Source organism: Lathamus discolor, chromosome Z (assembly GCF_037157495.1).
Source record: "Lathamus discolor isolate bLatDis1 chromosome Z, bLatDis1.hap1, whole genome shotgun sequence".
In the NCBI taxonomy this organism is placed as follows: domain Eukaryota; kingdom Metazoa; phylum Chordata; class Aves; order Psittaciformes; family Psittacidae; genus Lathamus; species Lathamus discolor.
Genome location: NC_088909.1, coordinates 18,259,718 through 18,278,452, shown reverse-complemented (window position 1 = coordinate 18,278,452; position 18,735 = coordinate 18,259,718). Strand labels below are relative to the sequence as shown.

The 18,735-nt window shown below is 41.0% G+C and overlaps 1 long non-coding RNA gene across 1 annotated transcript in view; it reads right to left on the bottom strand.

Annotated features, from left to right (window-relative positions):
* Positions 1-10,843: 10,843 nt before the first annotated feature.
* The window catches only part of LOC136005503 (uncharacterized), a 64,218-nt gene continuing 56,326 nt past the window's right edge, over positions 10,844-18,735 (bottom strand). Inside the window, exons 6-7 of the long non-coding RNA XR_010608792.1 lie at positions 11,315-11,416; positions 10,844-11,202 (exon numbers count right to left, since the gene is read on the bottom strand). This is a non-coding gene — a long non-coding RNA (uncharacterized LOC136005503). The remainder of the gene's footprint in view (positions 11,203-11,314; positions 11,417-18,735) is intronic.

The following is an 18,735-nucleotide window of genomic DNA, read 5'->3' as shown; positions in this document are numbered from 1 at the left end:
AAACACACACACCACCTGAATAAAGTATGTGAGGAGAGATACCAAATTCTTGTTCATCATTTTGTTCCTCTGTTTTCCCTTTACTCCCGTTCTCATTGCTTATTGATTTTTGTTTCCATCTGACATATGAGCGACAGCCTATATTAAGACAACAGCAGCTGAAGCATCAGAAAAGTCAACATCACTATACACCATAAAGAAAGCTGCTGTTTGATGACGTCCATTTACCCCTCCGAAAAATGCCTTACGAAACACAGCCACTCCTGAAGAGGGACTAGTACTAGGTGGGTGGGCTTCAGAAAATGCTTCCCTGCATGCTGTCCAGCAGGAGAACCCCTTTCCAAAGCAGTGAGATGGATGAGCTGTCATCAACCCACTTCATACTCTGCTTTGCAGGACACTCATAAAATGGGCAAAGGACAGTTCCGGTTTGTTCGTCACAAGATAAAGGTGCATGAAAGGTGATTGACAGGAAGAAACTGGAAGTGTGGTAAACTAAACATACACTTCTGGAAACACTGATCTACTAGAATAACTCAGTCGTGTGTATCCTCTAGTTGCTGAAAGACTAACCACCACTTTAAAACAATTGAAATCCCTATATATTGTGAGTATAAGCTTTTAATTAATTTGCCATATTACATGTATCAACAGCTAAACAGAACTGGAGCTTAACAGTAATTTATCTTCAATCTGGTTTTGAAGCCAACACAAATATTTCTTCATTTCACCCTGGTTTTGACTCACTAAATAAGTAGAAGCAAAAGCGCCCAAACTAATGCTGGCATTAACGTCACAAAAGGCGTAACCTGGTTTAAATCTGTGGCGCTGACTCTCCTTGTGCCAGCAATGAACCTGGATCCCTGTCTTGACTTGTGGCACTCTGCAGCTAAAAGAATTTGATGTAGGAATAATTATGAATGAATTCTCTTATGAAATCACACAGGCAACAGGCTTTCATGGACCTAAGGTTGCATTCTGATTGCTAGGCAGAGACTGTCCCCCTTTCAGAATACAGAAAATGAACTGTGCTTTCTCACCAGCCCTACATCTGCCACGCGGACCCTGCATAAAGGGTTCCACCAGGGTACTCCCTGTTCTTCTGAACCCACAGTAGAACAGGAGGCCCTGGTGCTGACAGCAGCTCCCTCCTACAATGCAAGTTGTGGAGGGGGCAAGGATCCAGCTGGGCTTCTCCTCTTCCATGAGTAGGACACTCACCAATGCTAGTCGCAGTGCAACTGAACAGAGAGGATTGAAATTAAACAAAACACAAGAAGAAGCTACACTCACACCACACCTTCCCAGGGAAAAAAAAAAAAAAAAAGTGAAGGAACATGTGAGGGAATAAAGGACTTCCCTGCTTTTTATGTCCAGGTTTTTCTGCTGGGATTATCACCAAGAATATTACCAGGGTTCTGTGCTGATGAACACAGGCATCACCTACTTTCACTTGACCATAGCATCAGCATTTTACACACAGGGCTCCTAGCCTAGGCTTGATGCGAGGGTGTAAAGAAGGAATTCCCTCTTTTGCCATTCAGCCATTTTGCCATTCCGTCTCCAAAATCCAGATGCTCAAGCCCAGGGAATGGTTCCAAAAGGGCAGAAATCTTCGGCAGAGACTCAAGCGAGAGACAACCTTTCCGAGACTGCTGATCCATATTTGTATTCTCCAGTTTATTCAGTCTTCTCTGATTATTTCATTAGCTTTTCACTTTTTAATGATTGTAATCCCACAACTCCCCAAACGCACACACTACACAGCCTGTCCTTAGAAATTATCTCCCTCTGCCTTTTCTAAAAGCTCTCTCACAAACAAACAGACCGCTCCAGCGCTGTATACACATATCCATGTAACTAACACAATTTGCCAATTTGCCAAAGGGCAAAAAACTCTAAGCTCCCTTTATTTGCCTTGCTGCTGAGTGATCTCAGCCCCAGTGACTAAGAGTCAAGCAGCGAGCTGTGGGGAGATGCCATGCTGCAGCTAAACTCACCTCAGCTGCAAGCTGCAGAGCTGCCATCTTGCTAATCAGCTTTAATTTAGCTGTCTCACAGCTTCATAAGTAAATAAAGACTTACTTAGTGTCAGAAATATCAGTATTTAAGCTAGGAGTTTAAAAAGTATGATAATTAAAAGAGTGCCACAAGTCACAGCTCTGTGCAATCCTAACAGATTGTAGGGTTTGCCTTTTTGAACCTCTCAGCACGTTTAGAAACTTGAGTAAAACAACAAAAGGTGTTAATAGCTTTAAGGGGAGCACCATGCTGATAGATTACCCATTATGGTTATCCACTCACAGCGAAATGGCAAATAGGTTTGATCAATTCGATTTTAATGTAAAGTGGAACTCGAAAACCCCAGCAATGAGCATAGGGAAGACCTTTTGTTGCTAATGTGTCTGAAAAACCCTCTTAATTGAGGTCATAATAATATTAGTAGTTATCACCATCAATAATTCAGCCTTATTTATTACTACACTGTAAAGTTCTGTCAAACAAGAATCGTTCAGGCTTTGTTATACATGTTAACATGAAGCTAGCTGTTGGATGATTGGTATATATTTTAACAGCTGCTCAAAACTGCGGGATAGCAAGAACTAATTATATTCTTCCTTGGTCCTTGCATTACACAATAGTTAATTTGCTGTATGCAGAAATATACTTTACAAATATAATAGTCCCACATAAAGTATGCGTAATAAAAAAAGCATTATATATGAAACAGCGTCTGACTAATCTTGCCTGAGCTATCTGTCATAAGGAAAACAATTTCAATTCCTGCATGATTTAGTGCTCTTGCAGCAAGAGAAACATAAATTCTGCCTCTTCACACAGTTCCAGTCACCTGTGATTAGTTATCTTTAAAAAAATCTAAACGAACGTATAATTGTACAATTATAGATGCTAACTCCAGTGTTAAAATTTAAAATGTATTAGTCTCGTAAAATGCCTCATTAATCTCTGGGTCTTAAAGGACATACTTGTCCAATAATGAGCCCAATGCAGAAAATACGTGCGTGATGGTGGATGGGGTCATTTCAGCTCGCAAGTACCTTTTTTTTTAATCTTAGAATCATTTTATTCCTATAAAATCTGTTTACCAAACACAAAGAAATTGTCAGTGACAAAGTCAATAGTAGTTCTTTGGTCATTAGCTATGGAAATAAGCTGTTTTGAAGAGATTAGTTTTTCCTTATACAGACTATTCATGGATTTATAACAGCTATATAATTACTGAGTGGAACTGCAACCAGAAAGGTTGGGCAGGAATATTGATCTCTCCCTGTCTGCTAATGACCGAGTCTCCTCTGCGCTGATGGCAGGAAGCCTTCCATCAGGTTTTTACCACCTTCCTTAAGGAAAAAAAAAAAAAAAAAAAAAAAGTTCGGGGCGGGGGGAGGGGGGAGAGAGAAGAAGAGAGAAATAAAAGATCATAGGGCACCTGTGAAAAACTAAGTTTATCCCACTTAGGGACTGTCGATGCTGAGATTTCAGAAGCCCAGATGTGGGGTGAAGCCAGTGCGAGGCTGAGTGGGGGCCGCAGCGGGTGTGCGCATGAGGGGTGATGGATGCGGTCCCTGAGCGGGAGGGAGCCGCAGCCCCTCGGAGAGCTAATCCACTTGGCAGGAGTGAGATGGCTCCTTGAAGGAGCTAAAGTAGACTGACACAATGGCCTGCGAGGCATTAAAATGTAGGAATTAAAAACTGTTAAATGGCACAGACGGATTCTTAACCTCAGCCCTTTGGCAACACAGTGATGTTTCTTCCCTTTTCTTCTCTCACCCTTTCCTGAAAGTGCCATGCACAGTAGATTAATTTTTTTTTTCCTGATGCCTCCCCGATCACGCCTCACTAATTCGGGATGCCAGCTCCTTGCCGTACAAAAAGCCATTAATGACGGCTGTAAAACGTCTGAACGTTTTGATTGCCTCAAAATATAACCTCGCCTTCTGCTCCTTGCCGTGCTGCCCCTCTCAATGGCCGTATCCAGAGCACATCTGGATCCACTGGTTGGCACCTTTTGATCCTGCACATGTAGGAGCTCCAGGCACGCCTGCCTTTGAGAGGGGGGCTGTGCAGGTTCCCCTCCCCCCCCCCCAGTTTGTATAAGAAAGGTGTTGCTAAAACGGACAAGCAAATGTTCAAAATTATTTGAAACTGTGGACAGTTATTGTTTGCCCAAGAACTTAAGTGGATGTGGGTTCCATTTCTTTTCCTGAAACGCAAGTTATCCTTAGGCTCAACAAACTATCACGCGGTTCATGACACTAACCGGGTATCACTCAGCCAGTCTGTAGAGCTGCCAGAATAGACTACTCTTCTTCCCTAGCTGGTGGGTTGATTTGGGGTTTTTGTTGTTTTTAAACAGCGTGACATTTTAAAAGTTATTAGAGCATTAATGCTGCTTTTTTAATGAATAAAGCTTTATAAAACTACTGATACGGAATTAGCATAAGTTTACCTTTGAATGCAAGTCTCTCTTTTTTTCTATTTTACTATCCATTACTTCATTAAATCAACACTGAAAAAGACTAGCCTTGCCAAATTTCTCACTGCACATTCAACTGTTTGCCCATGACAGCATTTGAATGTGCTTATTATTTCTAGTAAAGCCCTTATCATTTTCACTGTGAAATTTAAATCACCCTGATCCAACTCTTCTTAGCTAAAGTCAGCTTTATCAACCACAAGAGATGTGGGATTTTAAAAAGATCTGAGTAAATTCACATTGTTTGGATAAACTCATTCAGGGGGTTCAGCAAATGAAAGCTGAAATAGATATGTATTCCAAGGAGGTTATGGATTGCTCAAAACCAAAGAAGTTAAAGCATAATTAAAAAGAAAAACATTAATGGTATCAGTATCATTTTAACGAGGGCATTCACAGCCCGGGTTTTGAATTGGTATTTCTGTGTCTCCACAATGCTTTAGGTGAAAAGAAAAAAAAATAAACTTTACAAAAAAATGTATTTTCTTTCTCTGTAATCCACTCTGCTATGTTATTTGGTCAGTGCTGTGCTACAAAAATGTTAAGGGCTACATTTATGCATTATCCCACAATTTAAGTAACTGTGTATCATGTATATTTAAAACCATCTCTCTGTAGTTTTAATTATCTCAGTCTGCAGGGACAAAACGCAGCTCCCATGCCTGAGACTGAAATGAAAGTGCTGCATGCTGACAGCTAAGATGTCTGTCCTTGCTTGTTGAGATTTCCTGTAAAATTTGCATTGAAAAGGCAGCTTTAAATATACTTAAAATAAAAAGAGCATTTGCATCTAATTTGCTACACTTGCAGTATTAAAGTTTTATCTGAATAAAGACACGTCAAATGGATTTATATAGTTAAGCTGATAGCTTTTAAAGTCAACACAGTAACATCAGCTAAATTCAACAAAGTAATGGCAGCAGCTAATGGCATTTATTAGTTTATCATCATTTACTTAAAAACCATAACACAGATCATTTTATTTTCACATTACTGTTTATGATTCCTTGACTCAGTTTGTATTGATTCTACAAATTATGGCAGAAAGTGACATTTATCTTACAGAGTTTTCCAAGCTATAAATGTTGGCTTTAGTCGGAAGCAATTGAACCCTTGCCACACAATGGTTTGAGCCATGCTAGAAACAACCATCTTCAAATAAACATATTTGGCAACCATTTTTAAATACGATTGTTTCTTGTCTGATAATGACAGAAGGGGTTTTGTTACTGATAAGGCTCTTATTACAAACCACTGCCTATGTAATCTACAGCTTGATCACACAAAGTGCTAAGCACATTCACCCCAGCCCAGCAAAGCAGTGAAGCATTAAGCTTTGTTTCAAAGATATGCATAATAGCAAGCAAGTCTTTTTACAGTACTTCTCTTCTGCGGATGTCAAAGAACTTTACAAAGGAGATAATCACTGCTTACACAGAAGGAAACTGAGGCTGAGAGAATCCAAATCACATACAATACTGCACTGGGACTTGATGTTGTGAGGCCCAATTTGGTGTTCTGCACAGTGTTTTACAATCTTGTGCTCCTGCTGACTTCCAAATGTCATCATCACTTGCCCAGACTTCAGTGGAGCTACTTGCCAAAAGCACATGCTTATGATAAAGATTGTTGAAGGGGCCTGAATGGTAGCACTATTTTTATTGTAAGGCCACGGTAAAAAAGTAGGGGTTATGAATTATAGTGTCAACTCTGCTGTAGTTTCCTGTTTTCCCTCTTTTTAATAATAATTACTGAGGCCTAAAAATTTACTAGGAAGCACTAAACAGTATTTTATTGACTCCATAAAAACTAGGCACCCACAGAGTCTGATTTGTAAATATTTTGGGTGCGGACACCTACATGTCATCACTTAGTTTTACAACTGCATTTGAAAATAACATCTGAAGCTTCCAATCATGAGATCTACTCTCCTCCTCAATGACATTTACGCCTGCTCTTCAGTGGAACAAAAAATCCCGACTGAGTTGGAGACAGGGCTCATTTTCAGAACATTCATGCTAACCAGGAGGCCCATGTCTAATTCCCCATGTCGTATCCTAAACCTTTAATTCCAAAAAGATCCCCAGCTTCTCTTTTTTTTTCTGGTAGCAAGGCTGTATTCTCAAGAAAAGTGACAATCACAAGTCACATTTGGCACGTATTTGAAATGATCGCGCTTTGTTCATGCCATTTATTATAATTCTCCCATACCAATGGGCTTTGTTCTTCTGTGTCCTCACCCTGAACTCTGGCTTCTATTTCAGCACACATTTCTAATTCCCTATTACCGAGCTGAAGAGCACAAACCTCTAGCTCACCAGAACAGCCTGAGACAGCTGGAGCAATGGATTCTGAGGCATACCCATCCTTCTTGAATCTCCATCTCACAGCTGGCCAACTTTCTGATGTGTAACTGCCGGATCAGGCAAGAAGCACAAGAAGAAACTAAAAATTGTATTGGCCTTCACTTGGAGCCCTATGCTGACCTCATTCAATTCAATAGAAATTCTGTTTTTATTTTAACAGCAGCTGGATCAAGTCTTTATAAGGTTTAATTTTACTGAAGATTACTAATGAAAAATTACTGTGAAGATTTATTTGGGGCAAAAAATATGCTGAGTAAAAATATTATTTATTTTGCTGTACAGGCTCTCTTCCTTCAGGTCAAGGAACATAGCTGTAACCTACTAAAAATTCACACCATACTTTACAGCTATTTCAGTCATACTGAACAGAATGACAATCCCAGAAGTCTCCACTGTGCCACAGAGGCAAGATGCATTCTCCTTGGGGCTGGAGGAGAGAGACAGTGCCTCTAGCAAGACTCCTCTAGTGGAGAATATTATGACACAAGTGTTCTGAAACAAAAGCCCAGAATCAAGTAGCTACAGTGCTGCAAACAGCATCAATGCTTAAGAAGTACGGCAGCTTAAAGAAGTAGAGAGAGTTGTATTCAAAGGCAGAGAGAAAAGCAACCTCTTGGTTTCCATCCAAATGCAAATAGAAAGCCAACCGCAGCTGCTGAAGAACTGGTTCCTGCCAGCTCCACCTGAGAAACAGGGCATTTTGCACAGTAGTAGTTAGAGCCTCCATATGTCTTTGAGGTTCAGCCCCTAAGCAGTTTAGTTTGACCTGAAAACACCAGGGCATGGGAGAAGTTTCCCATCCCCGATCACAGACATGGGCTGAAGGAACTGCTCTGAACGCTAATCCCTCCAGAGTAACATGAAGCGGAGCAACCTCACTAAGTTCACGTCCTTTCAGTTGCTTCTCACTATGTTATGGTGAGTTTTTCTTTTTATTTTAATCTTCTTATACTTCAAGCAGCTCATTCATAGCTTGTGCTAGCAATGGCTGTTCTCCACTTTCATTCTCCCCCACTGAGGCCCTTCCTAACCCACACAGGAATGAAACAACATCACCCCAGCTGGTGTCTATACTGTAGCAGGCATGATAATGTCAACCAGATATAGGGCCACATCCTCAACCGATGCAAATTATCCTAACTTCATTTACTTCAGTGGAGCTCTTGGCGTTTTCTATCAGATAAGGATGTGGACTTTAGCATTAATCATGTGCAGAGCAAAACCCCACCATTTCAAGCTTCATTATGAAACAAGTGCTACATTAGCACTGAGCATGGAAAATCTCAGAATTTCCCTTTAATGATATTGAAGATTATGTGCAGCAGGAAAGAAGAAGTGGAAAATCTGTCATAAATATCACCGAATGTTTTTAATAGCAGAAAGCTAGGCTTTCTTTAGCACTCCTGCCTGAAAAAAATAGAGACTATTCATTAACTGGAAAGCAAGGGAATTGGTTTGTCATTATACCATACCTGTGAGACAGAACACAATGGAAAGACAAAGTTCTCAGACCTACAGAAAGCATAGGCTAGGAAAAAAGTAGATGGGCAAGCACAGTCATATTAAAATATACTGTGTATAAATATGGAAATTACCCTGAAAAATCTCAGGATGCACTTATTAAATATTGGCTGTTGCAGCCTGTTCTTTTCTTATCCTTGGCAAAATCAAGTGACTACACATCATCTGATGGCAGCAGGAAATACCTGTGATGGTAACTTGTTTTCCAGTACCTCTTGTGACAGCTGGAGACAGCTTACATGAGTAGAGTCTGCAGTGGACACCCCCTACTCCCTGATTGTATGTGTGTAGTGGGTGCACAGAACACCATAATTCTGGAAAGGCATCAGAGCTCTGCAGCTTGAATTGGCTGTTACAGCTTTAACTCTACAATGAAAGAAAAAGTTCCCCAAATCAACCTTAACACCATTTTCCAAGCCCTGGTCTATGTTCATGCACTACCCCCGTCTGCTCCACCACAGGTGTATCTCCCAGGAATACCCGAGGTTGGCTTAGGCTTGAAGAAAGACCTCTAATACTCTTCTGACCTCAGAACAAGAAATGGAATCCCATTTCCTCTCAAAGCAGCCATGGAGATGGAAGGCATTGCAGCTTTGCACAGTCTCAGCATGTTCTTATGAAACTAATCCATACTGACACAAAAGCTTGAGAAGTGCCCATGTAAGGAGAATAATGCTTGACAGGAAAACTTAAAGAGCTAGTCAAGAAAGTTGTAGTTGTGATAGCGTTTCTACAAGGAGATCAACTTACTTCCTTAGATGCAAAGGTTATGCAAAGCAAAAGCATCTTCACTCTTCCACAGGAGCTGAAAGTCTGCTATGAATTACGCATTATTTGCTAATAAAAATAATTAAAGAAAAAAAGAAATAAAAAAAGAAAAAATATTGTGAATACTTGTATTCTATGGGTAAGGAATTAACCCAGTATGTAGTGCTGAAGTTTTTAACAGAATGGAAAGGTTCACATGAAAAAAGGAACTTGCAAGTACTGCAGCTTTACAAAAATTATCAGTTCATTTTGGTTGCATTGGGTGACAATTAAAGGAGTTTTTTTCTTGGCTAAATTTCATTATACTCCTAAACCTTGCTGCCACGCACAATTTGACTTGCACTTGTCTCTTGTCTAAAAAAAAAAAAATAAAAAAATCTTTGTATCTCTATTTCCTCAAAATTATCCTTGTATCCTTACCCTGCAGAAATCTTTGGATACAGGGAAAACAGCCCTTTCTTCTTTCGTTCCCTCATAGCCTGTTAATGAAAACTTAGGCCTCTTTTTGGAGTCAAACTTTAGCCAAACAAAAAAGCCGACAACAAAACCTCTGTGAGAATGAAAGGAATGAATATGCAAACTACACAACCCCAAACAGCCATATAGGAAGAATAACAATAGAATTGTAATTAAAACATTACCATTCACTTTATGGACTGATTGCATGCTCCCCTCCCGCTCTTCCTTCTGAACCGGTCTTTCATTTAGAGCTGGAGAGAGCAACAGAAATCTCCTGGTCTCAGCTTCTAAGCAGTAAGGGCTAAGACTTACAAAGGAAGTCAGTTCTGTCCATGCATGGCTTGTGAGCTCCCATGTATGTGTTTACTGAAGGATGGGTCCCACACAGCCATTACATTGAATTTCAGAATACCAAAGATTCAGGTCTAGACAAACTGTTTCACTCACCACCAAATAATGTGCTGAGTTGAAAAAACTATATTCAGTGATCTGCTAATCAGTCTTTCCTACTACAGTCTACTCTGTTGTCTACATTTGAGATAATGAATATTAAAATTGCACAATTCATCCCACAGCATGTTTTTCAAATTATACAGAGCACAATAAAATCCTTTTTTTTTTTTTTTTTTCTTTTTCTGTTGATATTTCGCCTTCTTTAGGGCAGAAACACAGGAGATATGGATGAACGGAACATAACACTGTGCAGCAAAGAGGGAAGGAGAAATCCACACCAAATATAGCAAGGCAAACCTTTAATCTAACAGAAAAATGAAAAGGTTGGAGGATCTTTGCAGACTAATTTGATATCTTCAGACACTGTGCACAAAATCAAACATGTCCGTGTATAAACCACAGCTGGTCAGATGCATGCAGAGAGCAGGTTGTGTAAACAGTGACAGGATCAGCAAGTTATTGAAGTTGCACATATACACATGTGAGAGACAAAGGACTGTGTTATACCTATATGAAGAAAACAAGCATACACTTGCATTTTTAGGTCCGAAAAACAATTCTTTCCCTGAACTACAGAATACAGCCCCGGGGAGGTAAAACGCAGCACTAGCCTGGCAGTGTACCCAGCACACCTGGGAATGTCTGTTCTCTGGAAAACAGGGAATGACAGTGTAGTTTGGTTTTATAATAAAATTATTTTTATTTATTAAATAACAATTTGTTAGAATGGGAAAAATTCACAAAGACTGTAAATTTGAACAGAACTTTTGAAACTGACTCAGACCAGCAAAACTCCTGGTGGGTTTGGTGAAAGAAGAGTCCCTCCCTGAAGATGTCTTTTCAAAGGTTTTAAAAACTACTTTAAGCAATTTTCAGTGCCAGAATCAAAGTATTTTTCAAAAGTCTACCCTGAACCCCTTGTCCATTTGTAATTAGAGGTGCAGAATATTTATCTCACACTTCCATGCCTTTTTCAGCCCCGAAGAAAACCTCCAACATTTCGTCCAGTAACGAGAAAGAGAGGCTGCTGCTGGTGAGGCAGGTATGGAGGGTGTGTACATCTGTGCCATGCAACTTCAGTGGTAGCTCCACACCCCCTTTCCTCCCGCTCAGAACTTCTCTACATATTGCAAGATCAGGCTTTTTAAAAGAAATGGGAAAATATAGTGTATAGTGTTAACTTCCCTCCTTCTTTAAGATATACGGTACAGGTCATAACTTATCTTTTTTAATAAAAAAGAAATAAATTTACCTTTTGAGTGCCATTTCTGACCACTGCTGCCCCTTTGCTAAAGCCACAGGGCTTCACAGTAGACAGCCTGATGGAATTCCAGTTCACAGCTTAATTTTCCTCCTGATAAAAGAGACAAAAAGTTCCTTTCAGTAAAAATAAAATTTAATACGGTGTGCAAATTTGATATATTACAACCTCCGACCTCAGCTTAATTGTTCACAAAGGGCTAACGGTACCGCTGGCAAGTAAATGACTTCTACAGAGTGTTGCAACTCTGATAGCTCAGGAGAAGGGGAGCAGCAGTCTGACAGATAATCAAAATTTTTAATGTGAACCATAGTGAGAGAGGTTATTCAGAGCACACCCAGACTGTAGGAGCCTTCCACAGCTGCCATGGTAGCTCCTTAGGATGAAAAATGCTTAAACATCATCCTCACTCAACTTTGTTAAGTGTTGCTGCTGTTAGTGACCAACCAATACAGAGTCTGACACTTTACAGTAACAGACAGCAATGATCAGGGATCTACAGAGACAGAAACATGGCACTTAAGTTTCTTTCAGGCCAAACCTGCCCCCAGTTCTGTGGCCTTCAAGAGCTTTTCTTGAAGTTTGACAAGGAACCGAGGAAAAGAATACAAAGACAAAAAGAAAGGAATCATGTAAAAACATCCACCATGAGCCCATGGTGGCTGACCTTTTAAAGACTACTGCAGAGAGCAGGGTTTTAGTGAGGTAGCTGGGTCTGCCGCTGCTTGCACAGGTTGCCAAAGGGCCATAGAGGGCAGGGCAAAGGGAGGGTGGAAGAAAGGCAAGGGGGAAGAAGCACTGTTTGTCCTGGCTGTTTTGATTTGAGAAGTTAGGGAAGGACCAAATGTTTTGCATTATAATACACACTCTGCCTTACTGTCTGCCAAAACTGAACACTCTGCGCAGGCAGGGTAGACACAATATATAATTTATGCTTCTTGGTTAAAGTTATACAGCTCAACTTCACATTGCTTTTCCTACTGAAACTCACTGAAACCTGCATTATGACGGGTTGACCTTGGCCAGATGCCCACCCAGCCGTTATCTCACTCCCTGTTCTCAGCAGCACAGGAGTAGAAAATATGATGGTAAAGCTCATGGGTCAAGGTAAAGACAGGGAGATCACTTACCAGTTACTGTCACAGACAAAACAGGACAGACTTGGGGAAAACTAATCTAATTATTTGCCAATTAAAATAGTTTTGGATAATAAGAAACAAAACCTAAAACACCTTCCCCCATGATACCCTATTTTCTCAAGCTCAATTTTGCTCCTTTGTTCCTAACTCCTCTACCTCCCCTTTACATGAGCAGCAGCATGGGAAGCAGGAGGTGCAGTCAGTCTATAGCAGTTCCTCTCTGCCACTCCTTCCTCCTTACACTTTTCCCCTGCTTCAGTGTGGATCCTTCCACGGGCTGCAATACTTCAGGAGAAATCTGCTCCTGCATGGGCTTTCCACGGAGACTGCAGCTCCTGCCAGGAGAACCTGCTCCTGTGTAGGATACCAATAGGCTACAATTCCTTCAGGAAATGTCCACCTGCTCCATGGGCTGCACTGCGGTATCTGCTCTGGCATAATGCGCCATGGGCTGCCAGGAAATACCTGCTCCAATGTGGTCCATTCAATAGGCTGCAGGGAAATACCTGCTCCATTGCCTGGAGCACCTCCTCCCTCTCCTTCTCTGAGTTATGGTGCTTTCAGTGTTATTTCTCACACCTTTTTCCCCTCACTCCTCCCTGCCTGTGCAGCACTCTGCCCTTTCTTAAATACATTTTCAAAGAGCTGCCACCAGCTTCACTGATGCGGTCAGCAGTGCCCTGCGATGGGTCCACTGCAGAGACAGTTCCAGCTGCATCTGGCACAGGGCAGCCCCTAGTCTCTTCTAGCAGAGGCCACCCCTGCTATCAACACCGGACCACAGACAATCAGTACAGATGTGCAGTACATGGGCAGCTTACTAAGCTGACTTTCTTCCCCACACACTGTCCTGCTGAAGTCAGCAGGGACCTGTGACACAGAGCTGGTGTGGGAGGGAACGAACCCATGGAGTTTAAGGGACCATACTAACAATACCAAACAGGTCCTTCTGTTCTCCTTGTACTGGGAGCACACAAAGGAAGTTACAGCAAGATCTGTAACCTGGTTTAGCTTGTTGTTGTTATTGTATTGGACAAAAGCAGGAAAGTCACATAGCTGTCCTGGCAGTTGATTTGATAGCTAAAGGAGAGATGGGTCAGGTCAGAATCTGCTGATCTGTAGTCTAAAGCAAACTAAAACTGGTACTATTCTCATTCCTAAAGGATATCGAAAAATCAGCAGCAACAAAAAGCATTTACTTTCTCACTATTAACCTGGGTATGATTTTGAAGCTGTTCAACATCATGAAAAGAGCATACCTATTAAAAATACAGTAGCCGTGTGCACACATCTATAGAGGGAGAGCACTTACTGAAGTGCTGCACTGTGCATGCGTTAACACCTTACCAGGCACAGGTCGTTAGCAGATGCATTCATACAGATAGGGCTGAACACAATTTCCTACTCCTCCCGATTCAGTGCGGGGTCAGCGACATCAAACAGTTCCCACAGAGAGCACTTGCAGCCCCCAGAGACCATCAACAATTGCATTTGTTCTGGCAACTGCGTCTCACCCTCAGGGTCTGCTCCGCAGTGGGTTGTCACTCACGACTGAGGCTCCCAGCACAAAGGAACCCAAACTGTGTTCAACTAGAAAAATGAATTATAAAACCCACATGCCAGGTGGAGACGGTAAATGCCTGATACCTCCTCCCCAAAGCATGGAAGGTGACAGCAATCTCCATTCTACCCTGCACAGGCACTCCCCAAGCCAGGGAAGGACTCAGCCTCTCCAGGATCACCTTTGCAAGTGCCACAACCCAGGAACAGCACCACCGCCCCAGCGCACTGACTGTACTACGCACCATTAACAACTGTGTTGTTTGGCTCCTTGACAGGCAAAAGGGTGATGAAAACTACACCCGACTTCATGTTGGTGAAAGACAGCTGAACTACCTACCTATGCAAACCAAAGAGAAAGAATGTTTTTAGATGAGAGGGCGTCACAACTAAACATAGCCAAAATAACCTCTTTCTAAATTAGGGATGCTGATACATCCAGCAGCCACTATTGCTACTTGTTGCCTCAGTGTCACTGGAAAGCAACCACCAAAGCCTTCAGAAGTTCATATTTCAATTTTAAAGCTGAGGCTATTTTAGCTAATGCCCCCAAGGCAATTGTCTGGTCAAATGTCAGAGTTTATATTGCTGAATGAAATCTCTATGTTTATGAGATCTCTGCAGTTTGGGAGCCACATCAGACTCCATTTGAGCTTCTCACATTATACCATGTTGTGGATATCTTCTTTTTCCTCCCCCTCTGTTTGGAACACTTCTCAATCTCCTTTTATTCTTATGAACCACTGAAAATCTCTATCATGTTTGAATTTGAGTTTCATTGACATGGGATTCCCCCCCTCCCCCCCCAATTCACTTATTAAACAAACAAAAAAATTTCAATTTATGTTGTTTCTGTACGCTTCTGAGTCTAACATCCTGCAAACTGGTAATTTATTTATTTTTTCTTTAGCAAAACATTGTCTGGATTTTGGTCTTTTATGACTAATGCCAAGCTTCAAACTTCATTTTAACTCTTTGATCCTCAGGATTCCCCTTCCTTTTTATCTCTCTGAGCTACTTGTTTTTTTTTTCCCAGCCCTTGGAGTACTGACACCAGGGCTTGGCTCCTTTGTTTTGAGACAAAGACAGTGCAAGTGTTACCTGTTGCTGTAGATTAGCTTTGACAACTGGCTTCCATGTGAGTTATGCCTTCCCTGCTCACGTTCATGGGCTGCCTATAGGGCTGATGGCACATTAGTGACCCAATGCTCATGTAACTGGTTCTAAGGCATTTGGAGCCTTACATACACATCCAAGTCATGCGGCTTGAAGGCATTTCTTGATTTGCAAACTTTAATAAAAAACCCCCACATTTTCAACCACTGTTCTAGAGCACATACTCCTCTGCCAGACCTGAACCATTAAACCTTTTTCTATTTTTCCTAGCAGTGGGTTTGCACTCATGTTTTTAATGTCTCCTCTAGTTTAGGGTCTCTATATTTCTGAGTGTCATGACACCTACAAGTTAGCATCAAATTTTGTGCACTGTTATCCCATTTAACCTATTCAAAGAGCTCAAAGTGGACACCAAAACTATGCTTTTAACAGAGGACTTATACTTGGACAGGAAAGCTGGACTGCTATACTGTCTGGAAGAACAGCACTGACAATGGCAATGGACATAGAATCATAGAATCATAGAATAGTTAGGGTTGGAAAGGACCTCAAGATCATCTAGTTCCAACCCCCCTGCCATATTGAATAACCGATTGTAGAGTTTTCTTACTGAAGCTTTTAACTTACATGCCCTGCACTTTATTTTCTTAATATATAAAGGTCACTCCTACAGCAGGCTGCATTGAACACTCTCCTTTACAAGGCTGAATCTAAATAATGCACTATCTAATGAAAAGCTACCTCTTTAGACACAGAACAGAGCAAATCCACTTTCTGGTTTCTACAAAAGATAGTGTTTAAGGCCCTCGTTCCTCGTGTTGCCACCCCCTTGCGCACAGTTGTGTGACCAGCAGTGGCACATGGCTGCAGCACCTCGGCACCCACTTCACCCACACGCAAGGGCTCCCACCATTCCTCGTGCAGTTGCAGCCTGTGACTGAAATAGGAGAAAGTAAAAGGAGCATTTCAGTTGTAAGAGAGAAAGTGTGATAAGCTTCACAGTATGCTTTTTCCTTCTACAGTCAAGGTTTAACTTTTTAAGCTTTGTTCTCCTTATATTTCTGCTAGATCTTCCCCATCCTTGGGAAAGCAACAGGTACCAGATGCTGACAAGATAGCACTAAGCTAGGCTCAGAAGTTAAATTTTCATATTATCTTTTATATAATGAACATCTGTACTTTTTCAATTTGTCTAACCAAGTTCTACCATTCTGGGTTCTTTTGTTTTGATTTGTTGTTTGGGGTTTGCTATTGTTTCTTTTTTTAGTATTACCGCCTGATATCCAAGTATCAGATAAAGATTCTAGTGCCATCCCATCTTTAGGTTCAAATAAAAAAAAAAAATCAAAGAAACAGTGTAAGGTTGATCACACACTTGTTATTAAGTCAAAGCCGGATTCAAGTGTTTGTGTGAGGTAGAATTATCTCATTCTTTTTGTCTGTGTCTTTCTGTGATCCAGCAGCCAAGTATGTGATTGGATTTCAGCTCAACAAAACCTTAAATTACACACCTATTGTGCCTGAGCTAAGCCTAGTTTCACAGCACTGGAGAAGGCTCCTCACTGCTCTTTTGGCACTGTTCGATCTGGCTTCTGCTATCATCCGCAGGTTGATGAATGAGTAATAGGATTAGAAAGTTTCATCTCTGAAATGCTGTAATTGTCACATTTGGTGAATTGACAAAAGGCTTGGGTGATGGAGAGGTGCTCTGTAATGTAAAGTCATATGTTCAACCTGCACTCACTAACCAATGCTAAGAGAATGGGAGGAATAAAAAGAATCCTTCCAACTCTCCATTTGCCCAACATAGACAGATATCTGCATGTTCAAAATTAGCCTTTTATGAAAGAGCTTGTTGGAAGGTAGAGTGCTCTGCCTCTTAAAGGATCTTATCTCCCTGCAAGGAAGATGATATACTTGAGTCTTCAGTTAGTGCAGGAGATTAAAAAGTCTAGGAGGGCTGGGAGCATAGATCAGACTTTCCTGTCCTCCCCAGGAATCTTAAAGTCAAAAGATCAGGGGAGAGATTTTCCACCAAGCAAGCAGAAAAGCACAGTTCAAGCCACGACTCGACAACTGAGGATCTGAGCCTCTGTATTCATAGGGCTCTTTCCATCCACCATTGAGGAAGGTCAGTGACAGACTGGTTCCAACACTGAAATTCCACATTTTTCTCTCTGTAGGCCCACCTAGATCAACCAAGGAGCATCTGAAAGCAAATGTAGTTTTCAGAAACTCCTATTCCAAGTCTTATTTCAAAAGGGCAGACTTCAGAGGGATTTACAAGCTGAACTTGGCTATATGTGTGAGTAAAGTACACTGGGAGCCTACCTGCTTAAACAGCTATGTGAACATAATATTGAAAAGTCTAACAGCAGAAAACAAGCAGAACAGATAAGCAAAACCTTTCTATTTTTTCTTTCTCCTATTTACTGTTTTAATGTCCACTGTTTACAAGAGATGGCAACATCCCTGCCTTTAAATAGAAGGATGGAAAATGAAAAAATACAGAGGGGTAGTTCTCTGTTCTTAAGTACCATCGGTGTTGCATTCTCCTGAGAAATGGCTTCATGCAGTGCATACAAATTAACACAGAACTTATTCCTGTTCACTTTTTATTAAAAAATAATATCAAAAGCCAACATCACTTTTGCTGAAAGAATTCATCCTCAAATGCTCTACAGATGCAGCATGTGAGGTCAACATTCGCCATCTCCTTTTTCTGTCAGTGTGAGTTTTGTTTTAATTACATGTGCATGTTTTGCACATTGTAAAACTACCCCTGGCTCTGACCACCATAAGAGAAGGAACATTTAGCTCAGGAAACAGTAGCTGACCCTGTCTGCTCTTTTTCTTCCTTGGCATCAGCTTAGACTATTAACACCTTATGTGTGTTGCCTGTGTGTCCCACATATGTGTGCTCTGCATTCATTTCATGCAATACCTGTTGTAAATGCATACTAAAATCTTCCTACAGGGAATTCTCTGCTTTGTTTGACTCCTCTTCTTAGCTTCTTGATTAGCTATTGGATTCATCTGCTTGACAGAGAAACCCTTCTATGTACTAAAAGCTTTGTCCTTGGAAAGCTAAGACAATAGACATAAACACATAAATGCCTTTTTCACCTCTCAGTTCACTTCTTAATTATTCATTCCCAACAGAGGAAATCAGGAGAAACCTCAGCAGCCAATGTAAACATTTTGTAGTGCAAAGCAATTTTTTTTCTCCCCAAGAGCACAGTGTGACCAAGATAGTTGAGTTCCTTACTAAGAAATTGCTCTTTTTTTTTTTTTTTTTTTTTTGTACACAAAATATGGAAAATAAGAATCTTTTATAGGACTGAAACAGAGCAAAACACAGCCCATTTGGTGGTTAATATTTTGTTCTGACAGTCCTTTGACAAGCACTTTCAGAGAAACGGTCCAAGTACCCAATGTACGTTCCATCTAATTTTCATGCTTTTCCACTCTGGCTCAGAGCAGCCATTCTACAAGCCCAACTAGTACCTTGTGACATGGGATAAGATGGCCCAGTGGCTGTTGCTTTGAGATTTTCCACCTGATGTACAGGCTGCTCTAAAGAATCACCTTCCAGTA